At 41.7% G+C, this 14,468-nt stretch overlaps 1 protein-coding gene across 5 annotated transcripts in view; it reads right to left on the bottom strand.

Moving 5' to 3' along the window:
- The window catches only part of LOC144683831 (putative G-protein coupled receptor 174), a 32,382-nt gene that overhangs the window by 8,167 nt on the left and 9,747 nt on the right, over positions 1 to 14,468 (bottom strand). For 2 of the 5 annotated variants that reach the window (XM_078547309.1, XM_078547308.1), the window contains exons 1-2: positions 8,382 to 9,391; positions 7,793 to 8,214 (exon numbers count right to left, since the gene is read on the bottom strand). The exons of 1 other annotated variant lie outside the window; for it this stretch is intronic. The gene's annotated coding sequence lies outside the window, so the exon portion shown is untranslated. Of the gene's footprint in view, positions 1 to 7,792; positions 8,215 to 8,381; positions 9,392 to 14,468 lie in introns of those variants that run through there. 2 more of the 5 variants (XM_078547310.1, XM_078547311.1) reach the window with 2 other exon arrangements.

The raw sequence follows: 14,468 nt of genomic DNA, 5'->3' as shown, positions 1-14,468 counted from the left end.
TGGCCCCACAATTCAATGATGCCTCCCTGCAGATTCTCCACCAGGCTGCTCAGGAAAGGCGGGAGATCCTCTTCCCCAGAGTTCTGTGCTTTTCCAATATTTTCTTTTCATTACTGTGGCCCCCTGGGACTTCAGGAGCACCCAGAGGGCTGGTTGGGAGGGGCCTTTGATTTCCCTGTGCTGGAGATTGGGTTGTTACTGGGTACAGGGAGATGGGATGTTAAATGAAGATGGCAATAGTGCAGCACACAGGTAACACTTTATTGAAATGGAAGGATCAGATAGAAAGAGCCTTCTGAAATATTCCTGTATCAGTGCATCCCGAGCCTCCCTTAATTCTGCCTATCTCATTGGGCTTTTCCTGTGGTCCCTAGGGTCCTTTGTGATGTGTCGCCTTGTCAGCAGCTTCCTCCACATCCTCATCATCTGAGTATGCACCACACTCCACTGCTCACCCTTCTGTGGGGCCAAGTTGTGTATAGCACAGCAGCCCAGAGTATGCAAGGCCCTCGCTGGGATGTGCTGAAGGGCTCTACCAGATCAATCCAAGCACACGAATCACATCTTCAAAAAGCTAATGACCTGCTCGATGGCCACTCGGGTTGCCCCGTGGCAGCTGTTTTACTTCTTCTCTGCATCTGTGTGTGGGATCCTCGCAGGAGTGAGTAGCTATCTCTTTAGTGGGTATACCTTGTCTCCCAGAATCTATCCTTGCATGTGTGCATGGGTGTGAAAAGGTCTGGCACCTAGGATTACTTTAATATGTGGGCATCATGGTTGCTTCCCAGGAACCATGAGCTACAGGATGCATTTGTGGTGGTCGCAGACATTTGTACATCAAGAGAGTAGAAGCCCTTCCTGTTGATGAAGGCTGCTGGCTGTCTTTGGGAGCCTTGATGGTCACATGTGCGCAGTTGTTCACACCTTGAACATGGGAGAACCCAGCAATGCCCCCAAACACAATGGACCTCTCTGCCTGATGTTTGAGTCAGTGTAATAATTGTTTTTGTGATAATGATATTTGGCTGGCTCCCTTAAAAGAGGGCATCAGTCACTTCCTTGATAGTGGACCACGCACAATGTGCGCGCACTGGGAGATCCCATATGTCTCCACTAGGTCTCTGGAATGATCTGAAGGTGTAGAGATTTAGTGTCATGGTAGCCTTTAGATCCACTGGCGTGTGTGTTGACCATCACCATTGAAGCTCAGCTTGTTCACGATCATAGCACACCTCCCTGGACAGACACAGTCTTAGGTGACACTGCCGCTCAAACATTGAAGGTAACTCCTTCTCTGACAGTAGACCCTGCCTGTATGGTACCATCATCTGTGTGCAGGAGGCTGCTTGCGGTTCTCTCTGCACCTTTTTCCTTCCTCCAACTGGTTACTGCTTTCCCACTGCCTGGAGCTGCAGAGCTCGAGCTCTCTCTCTCTGCTGCTCCTTCTCACCAGAGACTCCACCTTTTAAGTTCACAAATGCTCATTTGAAAGGGCCTATTAGCCAGATGTCTCCTCCACCCATCACAATCCAGCCCCCACCCCCCAACCCAACCCACCCACCCCCCCCCACCCCAGCCCACCATCCATTCCTCACCATTTGAAGCACACTAGTGCAAGTTCCCAGGTGGCACTCTGGTTGGTGGCTCCTCCCAAACCCGCTATGCTGTCACCTTTGCCCTCAAATAATCACACTGCCCTACCCTCCCTTCCAAGTCAAACTGGTTGACTCTGTGGCCACTGAGTGAAGCCAGCAGTCACCTCTCGCTTGCTCGTCGTCTTCATTTACCACCGGAATTCTGACAACGGACACTGTGCACTTTTGGAAAAATTTAAAATCAGCCCTTAAAATCACTTTCAATTGGCAAATTAATTGCCGCAATTAGCTGATTGTAGCATCGAGGTACACTGTCTTCCCACCATGCTCTCTGCCCTGTGGAAAATCTGAATCTGACATAAAGATATCAGACTTCCGTTCCAGTATCTTCTGTCATAATATTCCGCCTTCCCTCTCCATCCCCCGTACCTTCCAGGCCGTCCCCACAGAGCCTGGAAAATGTCAGCCGATACTGCAGCTCAGGCCAAATTAATGTTTTCTTAGCTTTAGCATAACTTCCTCATTTTTATATTCTATGCCTCTACTTGTAAAGCCCTGTTACCTATATGCTTTATTAACTGCTTTGTTAACCTTTGTTTTAGGAAGGAGATGGTGGCATAGTGGTAATGCCACTGGACCAATAATTCAGAAGCCCAGGCTAATGCACTGGGGGCATGGGTTCAAATCCCCACCACGGAATAAAAATCTGGAATTGAAAGCTAGCCTCTGTAATAGTGACCATGAAACCATTTTCAATTGTCATAAAAATCCATCTGGTTCACTAATGTCCTTCCTTTGGGGAAGGAGTCTATAATCCTTATCTGGTTTGGTCTACATGTGACTCCAGACCCGCAGCAATAGCACTCATAACTGTCCTCTGAAATGGCTTAGCAAGCCACTCAGTTCAAGGGCAATTGTGGATGGGCAACAAATGCTGGCCTTGCAGATGATGCCCACATCCCATGAAAGGATAAATGTTTAAAAAAACTCTGCTGTCACCTTCAAAGCTTTGTACACAAACGCTCTCAGGTCTCTTTCTTGTACCCCCCTTTAAAATCGAACCATTTTAGCCTGTATTGTCAGTCCTGACTCTTCCTATCAAAATATATCACCTCACATTATTCTGCATCGAGTTTCATTTGCCACATGTCTGTGCATTCTACCTTCTTATCTGTGGCCTTTTGAAGTCTATCACTATACTCCTCACTGCTTACTACATTTGCAAGTTTTGTACCTTGTGCAAAAATTGAAATTGTGCTCGGTACCTCTAAATCCAAGTCATGAGTGCCATTCACCTCAATTTAAATCAAGATGGGACCTGAGCAAGTTTTGATTCCTTAATTGTGTCTGCAGTCTCTTACTTGTCTCCTTCACCTTGCCACACCCAAGAGCCGTGAAGAGAGTCAGTTTCAATGAATTCATACCGAGCAACCAAATTGAGGTTGAATGCCTACACAAGTTCACTTTCAGTTTGGAGGGCTGCCTCACACCTTGAACTTTCAAAAATGGAGATGAGTTTGTATGCAATGGAGAAAACATAACATTATGGCACATATAGTTCAGTCAACTTTGGCACCATTACCACGTTGTCAACATTATTGGAAGGAGAGACAACTACTTGGTGAATGAATTGAAACATTTAAAATAATTTTCCACTAGATCTGCTTAACTTGGCCAATTGGTATCAGCACCATATGAAACTGCTCCTGTACTTTGGATCTGATCACCCAGGAGCTGGAAATGTAATGGCTCAGTGATCAGCCCTGTTGACTAGTTCAGGCTCAAGATGTGTAGCCACCTGCTCAGTCCTCTAAAGCAGTGGGTGTTACTAATTTGGCTTTAGATTTCTTAATAATAATATATTTAATTTAATAATGATCTCTGATCACCAACTGGTTCAGCCTTAAACCACATCTGAAAACCTGGGGATGAGGCCATTTTAATATCTAAGGTGGGCACCATACACCTACAGAAGTGCAACAGAGACATCCACCCTGCTGATGGGCTGGAAATTCAAGCAAGTGTCTCACCACTTGGAGGGAAGGAGCTCAAAGCCCAAACATTTTCTCCCCCGTAGGGAGGAGCAGGGCAGCTGTCTGAAGGCAATGAATCCAGCCAGAATTGATTACTATTGTTCACTCTTACATTTTTAGGGCCTTTAGCAGGCACACAATGCAAGCTGTGAGATGCACTTGGCAAGCCTTGCTTTCTCTTGGGTCAACCAGGGGATATTGGGTGGAATTCTGTGGTAGGCTGGGGATGTCCCAGACACATAACCAAATTTTAGCAATTAGTGAAGGAGGGGTGAGTGGGAGGCTCACCTACTTCTACTGGAATTTATGAGGCAGTGGAAATGCAGCCATTCTAAATTCATGCACCCACCACATTACCAAATCAATCCCGCCCCGTGTGGACACTACTTCCAATTTCCGCATCCCCATAACCTAGGGATTTCAGCCTATGCGATCTTTAACATTGCTGTGAAGCAGAATCCATCCAAGTGATCCTGAAGATGGTGTGCAAATTCACCCTTAATTACAGAATGAAGGGCTGAAAGATATGATATTGCCAGTATTTATCAAATGTGTATCCTGAACCATTTCTTCTAGGCTGTGATTACAAAGATAGAATCATTCGCCAAATAGCACTTAAATGTTGGTGCTAATGTTGTCTGACCAACTCCTCACTTTAGCAGCATATTCCCAACACTTGAAATCAAGGTGTTGCTCAGTTACTGCTAAGTTTAGGCTCTGTGACATTTCTGAAAACATATTCTTTTTTGATCAATAATATGACTTACGCTATTGAATGAGGACTAGGACAAAACTGGTACTTTAAAGCTTTGATTTTTGTTGACATGGTTTCAAACTTGATTAACACAGTTTGGAACTGAAGTTTCCCCCCCCTTTAATTTCCTAACTTATTTTCTTACCCCTCTCTTTATTCCTCTAACATTAACCTTTCATGTGGAAAATAAGGCAAAGATCCTCATTAATACCTTTACCAATATCATTCTGTCACTGGCCAATAATAGATAATATTTGTAGAAGAGAACCTCAGGGTTGCTCATCTGTCAGTTATCTTGACTCCAGTAATGTAAGTGCCTAATTTTTGCTCTTTGCCTTCCATTGACAGCATGCCTGTGACCAGAAATTCAATGAATAATGAACCTGGACTGTAATCTAACTTTCCAGCTCATTTTACCCATTCCTTCTCATTCTGAGCCTGGGGATATCAAAGTTTTGGAACTTCATTATGGCTCTATCTAAATTCCCAGCCAACCATTATTGCAGCTGATTGTCTTGTCCCATTACCCTCATTAGTTGAAGTCCAGTTGATTTTTTTGTGTTTGTAATCATTGCTTAGCAATAAGTAAGCATGTCTACTGCCTGCCAGATGTTGGGATCTGTTTTAACTTAGCTCCAAAATGTTTTTACAGTGCCAAATACTTTGTGAGAATTTATTAGTTTTGATGACCACCCTGTTCTCTCTACCATTTTCAAGATTGTTCTACTGAACTCAAACTTAATGTACATTAACTCTGTGCTCATCTGAGCTTAATACTAATGTACTTCATTTTCTTTGATCCAATCAGATGATGACCTGTCAATGTTGTTCCAAAACTTATTTTGTTAAAACAGCAGTAATGAACCGGATGCATTTGAAAGAATATTAGATATCTGCATCAGTAATCCTATATTCATAATCTTTATTTGGGTTGATGTTTGTAACAGATATACTGTCTCCAGCTAATTAAATTTATATAGATCCTTCTCTTCCAAGCTAGTTTGATTTTGGTTTCGATAATTTATGCTAAATCTGCCAAAATGAGTCCAATGCTGTAGTAATAACATGGACTATTGTGAGTGAACAGATCTTAGCACTGTAACACTCTCAATATGAAGCTCAGAATACCCACAACAGAAAGACATTTAAAGGGCAGAGTGTGAAAATAAAGAGAATTCAGCAAGGAAAAATAAAATTAAGAGAACATATTCATTCTACCCTTGATCTTCATGTACTTTGAAAAGATTCACTTTCAAGAAACTGAACATTTTCCCACACAGAATCACTGAAAATTTAACACTGCAGCTTCTAACACGTTATATTTAAATTTAACATCTCAATTGTTTAACCTGGTTTATCACTACCTGTCTTAATTTGGCATAATTACAATTACACCCTGAAAACTAATTGGAAAGATTGGATAAAATCTAACAAGAATCTCTTTCTTAGGCACACATCTCTTTCTTAGGTATACAATCAGTCGCTTGTTAGTACAGAGATTGAGTATTGCTAAAAAAATGGACATGTTGCCAAATCTTCAGTAACATGTCCCTCTTGTCAACAATATTCAGTCTCTTTCTTGTTCTGTTGTGCAATTTGTAATCTCTTTGAAAGAGTATGACTGAGTGCTGCTCAGACACTTACTCCACCTAAGTGAACTGTATATCAGGATTATCATTTCACTGGTGTACATTTTTCTTTTACATGACAAAACTTATCCAAACAAAAAACAAAAAGGGTTGAGGGGGCTAGATGATGGACTGTTGCTTAGTTAGAGCCATTATTCAACCAAACTCATCTGTTTCTTAACTGCTGAACTTAGAAAAAATGAAAAGGTCTGGCCTTCCAAAGCTATCTGTATTCCTTTTTTTCACTGTATATGCCTGAATCCTCCACATAGACACCGTTGTAGGTTTCATGTGGATTTCTTTTATCCCTATAACATGGTAACATTAGGGACAGGAGTATGTCATTCAGCCCCTTGAGCCTGCTCTGACGTTCAATTAGATTATGACTGATCAGTACCTCATCTCCATTTAGCTGCCTTCGTTCCATGTTCCTTGATGCCCTTCCTAACACAAATCTATCAATCTCCAACCTTAAAGCTTCAAATGTTCCAGCATACGCTGCCTTTTGGAAGAGAGAAGTTCTAATTTCTACTGCCCTTGTGTTACAAAAGTGCTTCCTGATTTCACTACTAAATGACATGCATTATTCTTCCATGTTCTATATTAAATTGTTGAATTCTTTTTAACATTTTAAGCACTTGGATTGAATCAGCCGTCAGTCTTTGACAGAATCTTGAAGGGAATACTAGTCTAGACCATCCAACCTGTCCTCACAGTTTAATCCTTGAAATCCCAGTGTCATGGAACACTGCACTGCACTCTGTCTAAGGCCAATACACCCTTCAGGCCTGAATGCAGTATTCCAGATACAACCTGGCCAGGATCTGTACAACAGTGTCTTTCAAGCTTTTAGTTATTTTCTGGGGGTGGGGGGGGGGGGGGGGGGGGGCGGGGGTAGGTGTCCACAATGATTGAAATGGGCTCAGGTACCACCCTCTTCACTTTGAAAAGGCAATGTCACCTCACCAAAGGAATTATCACTGCAAAGGTAGCACTCAGCACACGGCATTAAGATGCTAGATGGACACAATACACAGAAAACCAATACAGAAACATGATGCTTTCGTGCACCTCTGCAATGTGTGATGTTACTGAGTTCTATGGACCCTGGTTTGAAAACATATGCCCCTCCCCGCCCCCCCGAGCCCTGAATACCCCGCACTGGCAAAGGTGGGTTGATCAAACCTGGCTGCATCTCAATTTCGGACGAGTTTTGAGCGATAACTCAATGCTCCCAGCATCACTTCCAACTCAACCTTCTTAAGCAAGGAGGTGACTCCAATTTGCATCAGTTCGATGGAATACAACGGAACCGTAAACTAGATTCTCCCGGGTCTGTGATTAGACATGAAATCATATCACTGCCCCTTCCCTCCTGATCTGTGATCCAAACATTCACGCTCGGGGTGACTGCAAAACTATCCTATTCAGGAGTTTGCCCCGGCTGCCGAGGATTTAACTATTGAAGTGGGGATGTCCCCGAGGCGGGTAGAATTTGACCGATTTCACTGCAAAGCGTGGAGCCAACGTTCAGACGAACAACTAAGTGCGCACAGTTACAAACATCTCCCTGTGTAGAAAAAGTAAAGTTGAAGTACTGGTATTCTGTTAAAACCCAGAATCTGGCAAATTTAGAAAGGAGCAAAGCAACATCGCCTGATTAAACATGTTGCAATGCCAGGGCGACGAGTTATTTTAAATGGCGTTCAGGTTGTTTGGTCATCTGGAAACTGAAGGTTGCGCCTCGTTTCCCACTGTTAACATTGACTGAAGAACACTTACCGATCCTCTCTCCCCGCGACAATGATCAAACACCAGCCCCAAGCTGAAGGTTGCAATTGCTGTGAAATGAAGTCGGACCAATAACGGGGGCTTGTGGTTCTGTTTGGAGTAAAGCCGACTGAGTTGTGTGAAGCCTGTACATTTTACATTTCCTTTTTTTTTTCCGCTCGGCTTATACGTGCAGCGGTTTCATGTAAATGAAGTGTCGAAGCGGCGGGGGTTTCATTACCTGCCCTCAGACTGGGGAGCTGGCAGTTTCGGCACAGTTTTGTTGAAATGTGTTAAGGCTTTCTTTTTTTTCACAGTGCATGGTGTAAAACGACCAGCGAGCGCATCTTTGCACACAGCCACAAACTCCCCGCCCTTTTTTCTTCTAGCTTGAGTGTGCACTGAGAAGGTGCGGCTGGATTAACCAGATCGGGCTGTTTTGTAAAATTGAAAAAAAGAAACAGATTTCCTTAACTCAGGTGAGGGGAGAAGAGGCAAAAACGGGGCATCACAGAGGCGAGCTGAACCAGAGCAGGATGGCAAGTTGCAAAAAAAGGTGGAACTTGATATCAGAGTGTCGACAACCACATACAGTGCTTACCTTGAAGCAGTCTAGTAGTGGCGCTTTCTCAAACTGGGAGCCACTTTGTTCATATAACGGTACCATCTCCTTGGTGACTGCTCCCAGTATACCATCTCCCTATTTACTTTCCCTCAAGCTATCTTATGGCAGTCCTTGGGAGTACCGTGCACTCCTGAACTTTGAGGAGGAATGTGTACGATTGACAGGTTGGAGTTGGGCCGGATAGTTTCACTTTAAACCATTTGGTGTTTTTTTTAAAAAAAAAGGTCTTTGCGCAGGCGGATCGACAAAAAGAACATTTTATGTTCTGACCGTTCTTGTGAACATCCGTGGGATGGTGAATAATGCATGAGTAATTCCGAGAATCTAAGAGGGGGTTTTCCTCACCCCTTAATACAATACTGCTGGTGAAAACACATTTAAGAAGGACGGGGAGGAAGGGAGGTAGAGTACATGTACTAATTGAAGATGACACAATGGCAGAAAAAGGGATGTAATGTGAAATAAGATAGATACAGGACCCATATGGATAGAGTTAAAATATGTGAAAAGATCCGTCTTACAGTACAGACCAACATAATAATGGAGGAAGAAATATGTCGGCAAATCTACCAGGTAAGTAGCAAGCATGGAATAACAATTCTGAGAGATTTCAACTACCTCAAATAAACTGGCAGGATTAAGTAATGGAGGGAGAAGAGGGACTTGAGTTTTTACAGTGGGTGCAGCACTCCTTTCTAATTCAGTAGGTATGAAGCCCACAGTGAAAAGAATTACTGCTGGATCTTGTAACGGATAATGAAACAGATGGGAGAAGTAACATTAAGAGAGCACATTGGTAGTAGTGATCACAACATAGCAAGGCACAAGATTAGAATTGTGAGTGACATAAGTAGGACAAAGACTAAGGTAATGGATCGGAAAAGAGAAAATTATGAGGAATTGAGGGTCAAATTACAGAACGTTAATGGGAGAAAATCTTGAAGGATAAAAGAAATAGGAAAACAGTGGAGAATCTTTAAAATCATAATCCAAATAAAGGGAAAATCAAATCTAAAGAAAAAACATGCAAGACGTACTTGGATGCTAAAGGAATGGAGAACAAAATGGAACATGAAGAAAGTAATAGGAAAATAAAAATGAACTCATTAAATTATGAAAACAAATCACCAAAGAAATAATAAAATGATCTCATCACATAAATAACTGAAGAAAATTAGATAGGAGATAGGACCACTAAGGGAAACAAAATTTAAACTCACAGCTAGTGACAGAGAAATGGCAAAAGTATTGATTAAGTACTTCACCTCAGCTTTTACCAAAGATTATATATAATCTTTGACCCTGGAAATAATAGATCACTAGATGGTGAGCTATTAGCAGAGTTGGGATAGAAAGGGAAAAATAATTGATGAACTAGCAGAAATAAAAGAGGATAAAACCCCAAATCTAAACGGTATGCATTAAGATATGCTGAAGGAAACTAGATAGAAGATAGCAGAGGCACTGGTTTATGTACAAAAGTTCCAAAGAAGAGCGCTAAGTACCCGAGAACTGGCGGACAACCAATGTTTCTATATACACAAAGGCAGATAGAGCAAAACCTGGGAACTAAAGACCAGTCAGCTTAGTGATAGGAAAGATACTGGTAACTATCATAAAAGAGGTGATGGAAGAGAATTATGATTTTAAGAAAGATAGAAATAGTTAGCAAAGCTACAAAAAAAAAGAAGCTAACGAAGCCCTGTAACTTATTCCCAGGGGCATAGAATTCACCAGTAGTGAAGTTATCTTAAACTCGAATATAACTCTGGTCAGGCAACAGTTACATACTGTGCACATTGTATACTATAAAAAGGACATTGGAGCATTGGAGGAAGTGCATAAAAATTTATGAGCTGGTACAAGAACTGAGAAATTGCAGCTATTCAGGAAAATTGAACAGGCTGGGGCTTCCTTCTTTAGAAAGGAAAAGATGTAGAGGTGACCTGATGGAGATCTTTAAAATCCTGAATGCACTGTTTCTACTTAAAGGAGAATCCAAAATTAGGGCCATAAATGAAAGATAGTTACAAGGGTTAATAAGAAGAATTTCTTTACTCAGAGAGTGGATAGAATGTGGAACTTACTACCACAGAAAGTAGTTGAGACAAATAGCTCGGATGCTTTCAAAAGGAAACTAGATGAGTACATGAGCAAAAAGGGAATAGAAAGATATGCTCAAGACTGAGATGATGTAGATGGAATGGGAGGTGACTCATGTACGGCATAAACACCAGCAGAGACTAGTTGTACCAACTAGCTTGTTTTCTGCTGTATAGTCTATGTAATTTTATGTAATCAGAGCAGGATAAGGAAATGTCAGGGAAACAGCAGTATCTTTGCAGAGCCTGTCATTGTAAGTAGCATCTTAAACATGATGAATGTTCCAATCACTTGGCAAAAGAGAGATGTACACCAAGTGGAAGAATGATAGATCGTAGGGCAGGTAACCAAAGATGCACTCAAATAAAAATGGGTTCGTAAGATGTTTTTGAAGTAGTTAGAAAGTTCAGAGGCTCGTATGAAAAGGGTTGGCGCTTTGCTGCTGGTGGTGGGGTGAAGGGGAGAGTGAGATAGGTGGGGGTTGAACACATAGGATCTGGATACAAACTTGGAGTAGGTTGCCATATAGGAAGTGATACCAATAAAAGGATATGGATGAGGTAGTGAGAAGCAATGTGCCCTGTAAAATTTTGGAAATGTGTGTGGCCAATTTTTTCAATGTGTGGCACCTTTAAACTTCTTTGTGCAGTCAAGCAGGAGTGATATTTAAGATGGAGGAAGGCCTGTCTAGTAACTTCCTGCCTATTGCACAGTCATGCACACATGCAGTTTAGCTGCAACATTGGTGAGAAGGATTTAGCATAAAATACAAGCGGCAGTTTTGAGATTAAATGGAGTTTATATCACATAAAAATTGACAAGAAGAGTATTGATGGCAACCAAAGTGTGGATAATATTTCCCTTTTGTGCATCCCCTATTTGCCATATTCATGTCTTCAGCCCCATCTAGGCCCTAAGTTCTGCAATTCCTTCCTCAATCCTCTTCACTGCTCTCTTCTTGCTGTTTAAAAGCATTGACTACCTGTCTTAATGTTTCCTTCTTTGGCTTAATGTCAGATTTTATCTGATAACACTCCTGTGAAGTGCCTTGGAATGTTTTACTATGTTAAAAGTGCTACATAACTGCTATTTGTCGTTTCTTACCATGACAGCAGGGGTGGAATATGGATAGAAATGGCTAATAAGAGAGACTGCACTCACTGTTAAGGGTATAGAGCCTTCGATGTTATATGAACAAAATGACTTTGGCTTTGCCAAACCAAGTTGCAGAGAGATCTGGCTTGACTTTGACTGGATGTTGGACAAAGAATGTGACTGTTTTGGAACAGGAGCAGCAGAGCTGGTTGTCATCAGCATACATTTGGAAGCTAACCCAGTGTGCGCAGATAATATTGATAAGCGACTGGTGGATGGAGCAAGGATGGAATACTCTGGAAGTTACTGTGTGGGTGTGAGGATCATTGCAGGAGGAGTATTGGCTACATTAGCACAGGTTAGGAATGGATCCAGGTGAGAGGGTTGCCAGAGAGGACATTAGAGGAAGATGAAATTATCAACCATATCAAGTGTGGCGGAAATGTTGAGTATAAGATGAAACACTGTGCAGCCACAAAGGATATTATTGGTGACTTTGACCAAGCAGCCTCAGAACCTTGGCCAGAGTGGACATGCAATGAAGGAATTTGAACAAGGAATGTTGGCAGAATTGAGTGAGGAGTGGGTTGGCGAAAATGCATTCAAGGATCTTAAAGAGCATGAAAGATATTAAAAGTTAGTTATCAGGGCTTTTGAGAATGGCACTGGTAATTAAAATACCAACTGAAACCTAAAGAATATCAAAGGGAAATTCTGAAGGGTAAATTCTCTCCAACTACAAAGAAACATTAAACTGATTGAGGTTGGGGATTTTGTTTGTGCATGAGCCATTTTGCTATGGATAGGCGGGAGAGAGGCTATCGTTTTAAGCACAGGGAGCAGGTAACAATTACACATGCTGTATAATAATTTTGTTGAGGTATAGCACTGGGGGAAGGCAAGGATGGGATCATGGAGTTGTCTGGAATTTACCGTGTCATAGGGAGGAGAAACCATTTGCACCATACAAGCGCCAGCCAACAACCAACTTCAACAAGAAAATGTCTAACCATCTCTTCTTGACATTCAATGGTATTGTCATCATCAGCTTTCCTGCCATCAACATCCTGGGGTCACCACTGATCAGAAATTTAACTGGACCAGCCACATAAGTACTATGCCTATAAGAGCAGGTCAGAAGCTGGGTATTCTCTGGTGAGTGACTCACCTGCTGACTCCCCAAAGCCTGTCCACCATCTACAAAGCACAAGGAAGGAGTGTGATGGAATAATGCTCCACTTGCCTCAATAATGTCAAGAAGCTCGTGGACAAAGCTGCCCACTTGATCAACACTCTATCTACTATCTTAAACATTCATTCCTCCCGCTACCAGCACATAATGGCAGCATTGTTTGCCATCTATAAGATGCTTTGCAGTAACTTGTTAAGGCTTTTTTGATAGCTAGTCCAAATCCACAATCTCTACCTAGAAAGAAAAGGACAGCAGACACATAGGAACACCACCACCTGAAAATTCCCCTCCAAGTCACACATCATTCTGACTTAAATAATTCCTTAATTGTAACTTGGTCAAAATCCTGAAGCTCTCTATCAAATAACATTGTGAGTGTATCCATGCCACATGAAGTGCAGCAGTTCAAGAATGTGGCTCACCACCACCTTCTTAAGGTCTTTTGTGATGGGAATAAATGCTGGCCTTGCCTGTGATGCCCACATGTCATGAATGATTAAGAAAAGCTCCAATCAAAATAAAGTAATTGAAACACCATTGACAATTTATAAATGAGAGGAAGTGCCATGTGCACACAAGATAAGACACTAAGTAATGTTCTATGAGCTAACTTTCACTGTGAAGGAAATAACAGCTTGTCTATCAGATGGGAAAGTCTGTATCCTCTCTATCGCTGCTAATTTTAGCCCATATTTGGTCATTAGAACAAATTATGTCACGCAAAATTTGACAGAGCCCAGCTTACAAAAGAGAATGGAACACTACTGTTTGGGGAACAATAAATAATCATAGGCAAAGGGTCAAGAAATACTTCAGATTGATTTTTTGTTTGTTCTTGTAGAACTCAAATTTTCTAATTAAATGTTAAATATTTTGCTTCAAGGTGGTCCAAATCTCAAAAACCACAAATAACGATCCACTTTTGATGTGTCATGTAATGAGGATAGGTTAGAGAATTATTTTCATATCTTTCCAGAACATCGTTCTTAAAGATATAAAGCACTGTAAAATTGCCAACTAAGATGACAAGTTGCTGTTCCGCTTCGGTCACATAGAATGGTTATAGCACAGAATGAGTCCATTCAGCCCATCATGTTTTTGCCAGTTCTGAACAAGAGCAACTTATCTAGTCCCATTCCCCTGCCTTTTCCCTATAGCCCTGCAAAATACTTCTCTTCAGATAAATATCCAATTCTTTTTTGAGAGCCATGATTGAATCTTTCTCCTTTAAACTCTCAGGCAGTGCATTCTGGACACCAACAACTCGCTGCGTAAAAAAAATTTCCTTGTGTCACCTTTAGTTCTTTTGCCGTTCATATCAATTTATGTCCTCTGCTTCTCGACCCTTCCACCAATGGGAACAACTACTTCTATCTACTTTGTCCAATTGCCCCATGATTTTGAACACCTCTATCAAATTTCCTCTCAAACATCTCTCCTTTAAGAAGAACAGCCCCACCTTCTCCAATCTATCCATGTAATTGAAGTTCCTCATCTGTGGAGCCATTCTTGGAAATCTTTTCTGCACCCTCCCTAATGCCTTCCCATCTTTCCTATTAGAATTGGACACAATACTTCAACTGAGGCCAAACCAGTGTTTTATAATGATTCACTATAACTTCCTTGCTTTTGTGCTCTATGTCTCTACTTATAAAGCCCAGGATGTCAAATGC

The sequence above is a fragment of the Cetorhinus maximus genome, chromosome 8, assembly GCF_964194155.1.
Source record: "Cetorhinus maximus chromosome 8, sCetMax3.hap1.1, whole genome shotgun sequence".
NCBI classification, from domain to species: domain Eukaryota; kingdom Metazoa; phylum Chordata; class Chondrichthyes; order Lamniformes; family Cetorhinidae; genus Cetorhinus; species Cetorhinus maximus.
This window is presented reverse-complemented; position numbering and strand designations above follow the sequence as displayed.